The following is a 12,484-nucleotide window of genomic DNA, read 5'->3' as shown; positions in this document are numbered from 1 at the left end:
ACTTATATTAATTTTATTGGACATAGATAATTATTTCACACTTCAAAACCATTAATATGTGTGATATATTACTTATTATTATATTAATTATAACTTTCCTGGGAAGACTAAATACTGCGTGGAGAAAATTCTAGAACAGGAAAAAAATGTCTGAAAAAGTATAAAACTACCCGCTTTAAACATCGCTACGAAACGGAAACATAAAGATTTTTATATTCTACTTTTTCAAATATAATGCGGTACTTACATAGTCTTTGCTCCGTGCGAAGTCATGCTGAAAAATTTTCTTATATGTATTTGGCGAAGCATCAACAAGACTGTTCGAGAAAGCTCCCGTTTTTTTTCACGCGCAGGGGTGAGAAATAATGTTATTCATCAATCAGCGGATTTCGCGGGCAGGCTTATTTAGAGTATACATACGACAGGTCTAATATACGAATTTATGCCTGAGACGCTGAACAAATGGATGGAATAATTTGTGAGACTTTGAAGCAATGTTGTTTGTACACTTAGGTATGTATTCCCAGCCGAAAACGGAATGATTTTACCGCTAAAAAGCATAATTGAAATAAGTTTTAACAAAATACTGTTACGGAGTGTTTAACCAGTGTATGTTTTCAGCGCGGACGTACGGATGTGAATCTTGCTCTCAGTAATATAACGTGGCATGTAGAGAATAATGTATGTTGGAAACCACGTGTAAAGGCAGAGGATCAAATAGAGAAGGGAACAAACGAAATTATACGACGTAATTAAGTATGTCACAAGTCTTAAATGAGAGATGGGCTGGATAAATGCTCGTAGACGGAATTGTTACTGGACGAATACTGAGATAATACAGTGATACCCAACTCCAAGGGATATAAAACGACCGAATACGCTGGTTTGACGAAATATGAATGTTCAAAGGAATTGCGTGACAAGAAACCGGCTCTCGTGGTGCAGTGCTAAGACGTTGACTTTTCTTCGGGCTCGATCCCGGTGAGGATACAATATTTATGTGATTTTCTCAAAGCCTGGGTGTTTGTGATTGTTTCACATTACTAAATACACTACAGTTAAACTACACTACTGTATTTGGGCCTCTAGGTCTGTTGTAGTGTTAAGAATATATGATGAAACTTTAAAAAAAAGGCGGAGATAGCTTTATGAGGCCTTCATCCAGCAGAGGATTTAAACAGATTAATTATGAACGAAATCAAAGCCTGGACGTTAAAAGTACAAACCATCAGAAGACTGGAGGCTTTCGATATGTGGCTGTATCGGTGTACGATAAGGATTTCTTGGACTGACAAGTCACTGATGAAAAGGTTTAAGCCTGGCCATTATTAAATTATGTGGACTAAGAATACCTAAGTAGGTACTTATAGATTTTGTTGAAAGTTAATTAATATAATGTCATGATAATAATTTATAGGTATATTAGCACACAGTGGGGAAGGGTGGAGGTAGGCTGTTAAGATCCTACATAAATAGTGCACATAAAACTATGTCAGTCATACGTATTTGTTTTTATTGAACCAAGACTACAATTTACAAGATGGTGTTGGTTAGTTTTTAAAAATCAATTAAACCCTGCCTAACCAAACCATAATAGTTTTGGTATGTTATGGGCGAACCGACAAGATAGTGCACATTTTTTCATTCATACTTGCCTATACCAAACCATAATCGATAACAAATATTCTTCGATCTATAAAATATCCAAAATGATGTATGATTCAATGGCATAATTTAAAATATTTTATAGTTGGACAAGTATTTTTTGACTATTATCTATTATAACTTGGCTTTTGCAGGGTTTGATTGATTTTTAAAAACTAACCAACAGCATCCGTCAATTGTAGTTTAATTCAATGAAAACAATAATACGTATGACTGACAAAGTGTAGTGTGCACTATTTATCTCGGATCTTATCAGCCTACCTCCACCCTTCGCCACCGTAAAATGGTACATGCCTACCATTGTTATTATAAAGACGAGGGGGAAGTAAGCAAATTTAATTTTCAACTGCTCCAGCGTATCTAGAAAACCCAAGAAGCGAGTGATGCGTTGATCCGATAATAATATAATTTGAGGGAGGCTAAACAAGCGTCTCTGGATTCTCCAAAAATGCAAATGATATGTAAATACAGGATTTGGAAAACTAAACCATTACGAAAGGCCTTCTAAAGAAGATCCTGGCAAAAGCAGGGAAGACGAAAAGTTCTATAATGCATTCATACCACTGTGTTCCCTAATTCGTACCTAATATTAAATAATGAATAGTTAGTTGGGTTAGGTTAGGTTTGGCTTAATATCTTATATGTATATATTGCAGGATTGCCAACTTTGTAATATTTGAGATAATATGTATATGCAAACGTCAGATACGTATAACAATGTTTGCTGAGTAAACTCATTATACTGTTCCGCGACCATAAGCAATAAAAGTGAATAATTAATAGTACCAACCTACCCCTCCAAATTTAGCTTCGTGTCCAACCGACGACCCCTCCACGGTCGTGACTCGCAATAATAATTTAACCCCTTAATCGCTCCCCGCAGGAGTCGTAACGGATGATATTTCACCAGAAAAGAATGGCATGAGGAGTGTGAAAAGTAATTAAAAATCCAACGACCGGCGGATGTGTCCGGAATACGGATTTAATACCAGCGCTTGAAAATCGCCATTTTATTAATTACAACAGCTGCCCGACTATGTACCTATGCATGTTTACTTAATAAAGTATGATTATTATTTATACCACACGACACACACTGCTGACAGCATTTCGCCTATTATTTGTATGGGATACTTGTACACAACACGGATAATGTACGGATACGACTCGATGTGGAGTGCAGAAAGTCCACCTATCGTACACTACCTTGATGCGATTTGTCGCTTTCATTTCCCTTAGTAGATACATTCCCTTCGCATTTTGACAATGAACACGTGGCGCTAAGAACCGTGAAACGTTGTATCGGAAATATATGGCCGTATATTAAATACCAACCAACCTCTTTGGGTCGTATAGTACTGACATAAAATTCATGTCTAAATAAAGTACGGTTCTCGTCGGTTTACACTATACAAGAAGCCAGCAGCAAGTTTTTTTTGAAAATAGCCGATATACTAGATTATTTGTTAGGCTAGGTTAGGTTTTCATTCTTGAATTCATGAACTTTGCCAAAATCAGCTATGAAAATTGAATTAATGTTCATATTCAACCAAATAAAATTGGAGACCGAATAGTATACGGTCATCTCTTTCCGACAAGACAGCTCACGGCGAACTGTGCCACGGTGAAATGTTGGATTACATGCAAATTTTACGTTTCGCCGTGAGCTTTCTATCGGAAAGAGATGACCTATAATATACGGTCTACAATTTTATTAGATTATATGAACATTAATTCAATTTTATTTCCATTAGCTGATTTTGGCAAAATTCAAGAATGACAACCTAACCTAAACTAAAAAATACTCCAGTATATCGGCTATTTTCAAAATTTGTTTGCTGCTGGCTTCCTGTAAACCAACAAAAACCGTGTTTTATTTAGACACTACTATACGACCCAAAGAGGTTGGACGGTGTTTAATTTACGGCCATATATTTCCAATACAACATTTACGGTGAAGTATAATACGACGAACTGCATACGTACAAGTTTCCGGACACGTAAATGTTGTATGTACTATTTAACCACTAAGTGCGTGTAATTTACAACTACAGTCTTGAAAAGTTCTCCCTGCACAACTTCGAAGAGAGCTTCTTATTCTTTACACTAACGCATACGACCGAAAGAATGTGCACCGTGCTTAGAGTTGGGTTTCGGGATTTTCCCGACGGGAATTCTCGAGAAATTTTCGAGATTTTCCATCCCGAATCTCGAGAATTGAAATTTTTAACATTTTGGGAAATCCCGGATGTCGAGAATCTTTTCTCGGGATTTCTTTATTATCAAATATTAAGTGAAGATTTTCTATATGAAAAAAGTGGATAGAAAACACAAAACGTTCAAAGACTGATCGGGGCATTTAACACAATTAAGCCAACGGCGACTCAAAATGAGCGCAATTTTTGCAACATCAGGGAATTTTGTATCTCAAAAGCGTACGCGATTGACAGTCTGTGTTTTTTGAAATTCTATTTTAATAAGAAATTTTTTGAATTATTTTTGTTTTCCTACTTCTATTTTGTTTCTCTTCTTACAAAAAATAAAAAAAATCATATTCTTTTGGAATTTGTCTGTTTTTACACTGATTTTAGGATTTTTAGTTTTTTTTTTAATTTCCCGATATCTCGAGAATTCTTTTCTCGAAATCACGAATCTCGAGAATTCAAAATTTCATAATTTAGGGAAATCCCGAATCTCGGGGTTGAGATTTTCTCGGGAATTTCCCAACTCTAACCGTGCTGACGTGGAAATTTGTGGATGAAAAGCAAAAATATTTAAAAATGTATAGGTATATGAGATAGTGCATATAGATAATAAAAGTAGTGCACCTTCATAACGTTCACATAATCTAAAATATGATATAAACAAAGATAATATCACGTACATTCAGAGACTTGAAACTCATCAGTCACACATATTGGGCTAAGCGCAGTTACAATTAATTTTATTAAAAATTGGCGGCGGTCCCATAGTCCAAGCATGGCGACCAGACGTTAAAGCCTCCTATTATTTTAATCCACTATGACTAGGTTATAACATAATATAAACATACTAATATTATAAGTAAGCACTAAAAAAATGCACTTTGAATGTTTGAAATGAAGTTTGATTACAATATAACAGTTGCTGCTTTGGCGTCCAATACAAGGGTGGGTGATTTGGGCAGATGTACACGTCTGGTTCTGATAGATAAAGATCCAATCACTTCCTTCTGGCGAAAGTCGATAGTGTGATATGAACAAAATAATTTCGACTGCTTCCTGCCGGTGAGAATCAAAGATTAATTGATAAGCTATTCACTTGACAATGGTAGTATGTACGTAACAAATAAAAGTTTAAATTAACTATGTAGGTACCTACCATATATTTTCTCATTTTATTGTTATGGTATGGTAGGTATTAGTGGCGAAGGGTGGAAGTAGGCTGTTAAGATCTGACATAAATAGTGCACTCTTAGCATTGTCAGTCAAACGTAGTTATTTGTTTTCATTGAACAAAGACTACAATGTGTAGTATAATGTTTGTTAGTTTTTTTTTAAATTAAACTAAGCCCTGCTTAATCCAAGCCATAATATATACCTAATAGACAAAAAATATTTCTTTATAAGTATATAAAATATTTAAAATTATGCCATTAACCAATCGACAATTTTAGATATTTTTTTAGAAGAATATTTTTTATCGATCATGGTTTGATTCGATAATAATATGTATTCTTAATTCAACGAAAACAAATAAGTATGACTGAAAAAGTGTGCACTATTTTTGCCGGATCGCTCATAGCATGCAATTAATTATTAAGGTTTGGGTTAGGCAGGGTTTATTTGAATTTAAAAACTAACCAGCATCGTTTGCAAATTGTAGTCTTAGTTCAATGAAAAGAATTAAGTATGACTGCCAAAGTTTAGTGTACACTATTTATATCGAATTAAGAGCCTACCGCCACCCCTCGCCGATGGTAGGTATAGTATAGTTATATTATATAGAAACAGTCTAAATTTAAAAATACTGCCGGTCAATATGACATCTTCATAAAACAAGATTGCCATAAAAAAGTTTTACGTACGTACGTCTCGCGCTAAAATTGGCACTAAAACTTCTGCTACATTCGTACCTTCAATTATTCTTTATTGCTCCGAGTAAAACTTTCACAATTTATTTACTTATGTGCCCCTTTCCCCGCGACTCGCGCGTATTTCAGGCCGCTCTGTTGGCCCGATAAAAAGCTTTCGAAAGGTAAAATAAAAGATAGGTAGGTAACTTACCAGAGAAGAGTTTGAGAACTTTAGCCCCGGGAAATAAAGTGGCTCCATACAATGGTAATAAAACAATTTTTTTAACATCATGTCTATAAAATTATATGAAAAGTACTCGCCCGGGTGAATTTTGTCAGGTAAGTCAGTCTAGGGATTGCAATACCGGTATTTCATAACCGGTATTCAATTATTTATCGATACCGAAATATCGGTTTCAAAAAGCTATAATACCGATATTTTCGATATTAAAAAAGCACACACGTTCAGTGGCGCACCCAGGATTTAATATTGGGGGGGCCCAAGGAGGAAAATGTAAATTAGTCCCATAGGCTCTTTTTCTTCTTCACAGCCTAACTTCTCGTTTATCGGCCTTTTGTCTATTGCACTTGGTGTACCTAAACCATGGTCCCCACATCCTGAAACGGGCCCTCAGGCTAGGGTATTTGGTGGGCCCCCTACCTACCGCTAAGATTAAAGGCAGTGTGAAACACTACATTAACGTTTTTCAAATTGTCTTTTAGTTCAAATTAAGGATACTTATACAGTGAATTATTGGCGATTTTTAATATATCTACTTTAATAATGGATCTGTCGAGTATCGACACATAATAATCAAAAAGTATATTGCACAATTATATAATTAAAAATGTTCATGGCCATGAAGTATAATAGCGATAGATTTTTTTTTACTATTAAAGCTAATTTATGATGGGTGTTTATTTCACTTATCTGGTCAACCCGACACGCCGGGCCCCCTCCCGCCAGCCCTCCCCAGCCATAACCTACACCACTATTTTATTTGTCTAAGCCCAAAGGTATAGTTTATTGGCTTTCAATTTCAATGTTTAAAATCATTCTGATAATTTTCATGTTTGGGGGGTGCCAGGGCCCCTTGTACATCCAACAAACGTTGATTGTGAGAGAGATTTTCGTGTACCTAGACTTATAGTATTTTTGTAAAAATTAGCAGTTCTAAAATATTATGATCTATACATATTTATAACTGTCAACATAATAAATGCAGGTAGGTAGGTAGTTTAGGTTCCTATAAAATAGTGTTTTAAATAGATTATACTAGTTATATTTATTGATAAGTAATTCTTTTTTTCTATAATATATTTTGATGTAGATATATCCGTAGTAATACCGGTATGTATATATATATTCGGTATTGCAATTCCTACGTCAGTCATGTCATGCTACATCTAGCTAAGAGGTTCAAAATGTTATGTTGTTGTGCGTTTGATTTAAACTGTACATATCCCGACCCTAAAACTCTCCAACCCCTTGTATGCAAGCCTGGTTTGATTAACTAAAATTACATAAAATGGTTTTAATTAAACGAGTTTATTCAAAAAGTAAAATAATAACAAGGTCAAGTCAGGAAGCTGCGATTAGTTTGAATTTGGTGGACGAAACATTATAACGAAGGAACAATATGATATCGTGCTTTTTTTACATTCTTACATTTGCGTCGCAAGGGGATTACGTATTATTTCATATTCAACATAATGTATCCGGAAAGTTGTTTATAAGTTTCCGTCGAGATGTGAATCGAGTACCTAGGGCAGACGAGACGAGTTGAGTATGTAGCAACTACTTTAAGTTCCATTTTAAGAAAATGTACTTGAACAAAATACAGTACACTCTAGCCCTATAAGGCGAAATTTCTTGAACCGGTGCCCTCTGCAGTGACGTGCAATAAAAATCTTACAAATAGGTCTAGATAGGTACATACCTACTAAGGAAGACGACAAATATAATATTATAAACTATTATTTTTTTTTTCAACGAATAATTCACAAGGTATGAGAATTTAATATCCTTTATTAGACACACATATATTTTTAAAACACCTCAGAAACATACATACTAAGGAAAAAAAGTAGCTGTGGACATGAATTTTAATTTGTGTCTCTATTAGTACCTACATACTATTTACGGGTGTCGTGGTTCTGTACTTAAGGCGCTGACCTTTCATCCGAGAGTTCCGGGTTCGATCCGGTGAAGTCACAATATATTTATGTGATTTTCTCAAAGTCTGGGTACCTATTTGTGATTATTTCACTTCTTTTACTAAATACTACTACAGCTGTCATTGGGCATCTTGGCTTGTTGTAGTGTTTGTTGTAAAGAATATTTATATACGTACCTATATATATTTTTGAAGTTATACTTTTGGCGCGTTTGGGAAATCAGATCAGAGTGTATTTTTGCCGTGTGACATGTAACACATAATTTATTTTTTCACACGAAAAAAAACGCACTCGATTGGATTCGAACCACCGATTGTTCGGTTATCAGCCGAACGCACTACCTTTACGCCACATTATGATACTGCACTCGTGACGATTACACAGTATAATATTATAGTTTAGAATTGTTCCGTTGCCTAGGCAGCGAATTTATTATTGTCGGCCATTTGCAATTCCTTACGTAAACAAACTACTAAATGACAGGTTGACATTTGGTACTTTAAAAATAAAAACAACGAGAAACCATTATATAATTTAGTAAAATAAGTTAAAGTGTATAGATATAAACCAACGGCCTTCTCCAATAAGCGGTCCTTTTTCTTGAGTGTGTTATTTTTTAACAAGATAATTAAGAGCTAGTCAAATAATCTAGTTTATCACAAGTTTTGTTTTTGTTTTGTTATGCCAAGAAGTATAACTTCTAACGCGGGTACATAAGTACTCATACCGATTTTTTTAAAATTTATTATTAGTTACTAAAAACTAGAATTGAAATTGCAAGGAGTGCCATTCTTAAAATCAGACGCCTCCTTAGCAATCGAAACCTTAACCTAGGTTTGAGACTGCGCATGGTTCGTGGTTATGTTCTCTGAATTATTTTCCATGGTATGGAGCCATGGAGGTTTTCAAGGCTGAATGAATGAATTAAGGACTGACCAGGTGATTAATGTTTAAGTTTTCAATCGGATAGGAAAGGACCAAGAAGTTCTGCGTAGTGTCAAAATCAGAAAACTACAGTACCTACCTCAGCCACATTGTGAGAGGACAGATATACAGCATTCTCCAACTTAATCCAGTAGCAGAGGACGACACCACATTTCATGACTTAAAAACCTCCGAAGTGTTCCTGGTAGTAGATGATAAAATAAAAATTACGAAGATGTTGCCAATCTCTTAATAGGAGATGGCACGATACAAAGAAGACAAATTATTTATAAATGCTTATAAATATTATTTCTGGTGAATTTCAGCTATCTTATAGTGCCTTTAAATTACCATCCATTGATTATTGTTACTTGGCTCTGAGTGGAAAACGCATGGCAACATGCTATATTTAGTTTTATAATTATTACCAGTGTTAATCACAGAAAACTCCTGCATTGTCTGTGCATAAAATACGGCGCTACTGAATCTCGTAGAAGCCAAATACCTCTGCGCTGCGCTAAGGAGGCCAAGAGTAATGCCAATAATTCTGACAAATATAATATAATGAAATTTTTAAATATATATTACAATATGCATTACATTCAAATGCAATCTCTCTGTGTCAGTTGTGCACACATTAATGATAATCTTGACTAATCCGAAATACATCCATATTCTGACCGATGGAGACTATCCACTCCTCGCGGTCTTAACAACAAAGTGAACGCTCTCCAGTAAGCTCCTTAACTCGACTACCGAAATCCACCGAAGTGGCGAAGAGTGACTTTTGGAAAGAGGTAGGCTGTGGAGAAAGCACAATTGTCAGGTATACTTACGGGAAATAAGAAGATAATCCGATATTACTACTGATGAATATGTACCATGGCCCCCACATCCTGAAGCGGGCCCCCAGGGTAGGATGTTTGGTGGGCCCCCATACATATCGTATTGACAACGTGATGTTCTACACTAGTGTTCCCTAAATGGTAGTCTCCAATGGAACCCCAGGGTTCCGAAAGGTAAAATTACGGGCGTTGCGTGTATTTTTAGCGATTTTTAGTATTCTTAAATACATCTACTTGAATTATCGAATTGTTGGCACTCGGCATTCTATTATAAAGCACTGATCGCGATCCCTTTTTGTGGTAGTCAAGTAACATGCGACCCTTCAATATATTCGATAAATAGCAATTTTTATTAATCTGGAAACACACTAAAAATACTTAAAATAAATTTCTGCGCATGATTTATCATTTAATTATATCAATCATCATATCACATAGATACATATTTGTAAATATTTATAGTTGTCACGTAAAATAGCGCCGCAGGCGACTTTTTTCCTATTGGAGAAAATTTGTGATGTGTGTTTATGTCACTTAACTAAGCAGCCACACCGGGCCCCTCTTAGCCCGGGCCCCTAGGCTAGAGCCTTATCAGCCCCCCCCCCCCTTGTGGGGGCCATTATATGTACACACTAATGATAACGACACACTATGAAATGAAAAATTATTTTTCTTAAGAAGGTAGGCTTAAAAATTTTAAATAATCGCCTAGTATGGAGTCTTCGCCACTGTCCACCAGTCACCACCGTATAGAGCAGAGGGGGGCAAACTGCGGCCCGCGGGCCGCATGTGGCCCGCCGGGTATTTTTTTGCGGCCCGATATCATTAATTGTACTTCTGATAACGAATAACTTTTTTTATATATTTTTTAAAAAATATTGACAATAGATTAAAATTTGTTTAGCAATAGTACGTGATCCATTTTCAATAGATATTGATAGTGTACCAACAGAGATACAACTTCAGATTATTGATCTGCAGTGTGACACTGATTTAAGAGAATTGCATCGTCGTGAAGAAATCTCCAAATTTTACAATGCTCTTAATTCAGACAAATTCGACCAACTTAAAGATTATGCAAGAAAAATGTTCGTTATTTTTGGATCAATCTATATATGTGAACAAACATTTTCGATCATGAACCTCAATAAAAATTCTTTACGATCAAATATCTCCGATGCCCATTTACAAGCAGTTTTGATAATTTCTACAAAATTAACACCTGAATTTGAAAAAAATATTCAAAAATGTACAACAGTTTCATTCTTCTCATTATTTTTTTTATAATGTTTATTTTTCATGATAATAAATAGTGTATATCTAAAAATGGTATTTTACTTGCGGCCCGCCACTCATTTTGAATTCTTGAATTTGGCCCTTTAGCCAAAAACTTTGCCCTCCCCTGGTATAGAGCGTACTGCTCCTAATTATACCTCGACCTCCAAATGCAATCTTCTTTAGCAGACCCCAAAGATTCTTCCCGGGACTCTAAAATATATCCATATCTCTCTCACCCTGTTTCAATACTGGGTGTAGCAGGAGAATTTTACAGATAATTGTTTTTGCATCCTTTGGATAGTGAGCACACTAAACACGCTTCAATAAAAAAACATGTCACAAAATATGAACAGTACTACCTACCTAATCATGAATTCCTAAAAAAATAATCACAAGTGGTTCAATTATTCCCTTTATTATTTCGTAATAAATCTCAACGAAAGATTCTCAATCTCAATTCTAGTATAATTTTCTCTAGAGCAAATTGTAATACCCCGTGTAAGTAAATACATATTCTACTGAAAGAGAAATGCATGCACCAAGAGAACAATTTTCCCACAAACTCTTTTAAAGCTAGAATAGCTCCTCCAATTTCCCCGGAGGCTCCGTCGCTTATCCATCCCTCAAACCCCTCGTCATTTTCCCTTGTCGTTCATCTTTGTAGACCGGCATAATATTTTCATTTCATTTTTATTGTGATACGAAAAATAAAACATCTCCATTCTTTGAGATCGTCTGCTCATTCTATCTAGCAAAATTCTAGCCAGACTGTTTTATTTGAAATTTGCATAGAAAGATGCCTCCGTTTAGTTATATAAACCGAATCTGTGGTTTAATGACAATTGTATTTTTTTCGCTCTGCAATCTGGTGTAGATCTCCCCTTCACTGTACAGTTTTTGTATTTATAAGTATGCCAGGAAAAATTACTATTTTATGTAGGAACATATTATGTTTCTCTACATTTTCTCGTTTTTTTATTGGAGTACGTAAGAAGCAAAAGGGTTTTTATCCATTTTTGAAATGCAAAACTCAGTCACTCTTTCAAATTTTAAAATTAGACCAAATAACTTCATTATTTTATATTTAAACATTTTAAGCAATAGTAATAGTAGCAGAAGGCGAAGCATATGAAGAGCGTCTGCGCGCTGGAGCGACCAAGTGAAAGAGCTGACTGGGGGCACCATCCATTCTGCCCTGAGAGAAGCGGAAGATCGAGAAGGATGGAAAGTCTTGGTCGCTTAAAGGATGGCGAAATTCAAATGTGGTCACGATCCTCAGCCATGAGTGCACGACCAAGAAGAAGAGAATAGTAGCAAAATGACTCCATTTTTTATATCGTGTAAGTACTATAAGTCAGCGATTTCCAAACTGGGAGGCGCAGACTATTGCAAAGGGAGGTGCGAACAGGATGATGAATTTGGATTGACTACTAACTGTTGAAAAGTGAAAGTTGATAGAAATATCATGCGATACTTGGATGAAATAAAAATGTCGAAGTTTTCACTGTTTTCACTAGTTCAATTTTGGTTGAATCGAAGT

General features: G+C 35.4%; 1 protein-coding gene across 2 annotated transcripts in view; it reads right to left on the bottom strand.

The window, feature by feature from the left end:
* The window catches only part of p130CAS (Serine_rich_CAS and FAT-like_CAS_C domain-containing protein p130CAS), a 229,150-nt gene that overhangs the window by 10,933 nt on the left and 205,733 nt on the right, over window positions 1–12,484 (bottom strand). The window lies entirely within an intron of this gene.

The sequence above is a fragment of the Rhyacophila brunnea genome, unplaced genomic scaffold, assembly GCF_057557595.1.
Source record: "Rhyacophila brunnea isolate RB1 unplaced genomic scaffold, BYU_Rbru_1.0 scaffold_9, whole genome shotgun sequence".
NCBI classification, from domain to species: Eukaryota; Metazoa; Arthropoda; class Insecta; order Trichoptera; family Rhyacophilidae; genus Rhyacophila; species Rhyacophila brunnea.
This window is presented reverse-complemented; position numbering and strand designations above follow the sequence as displayed.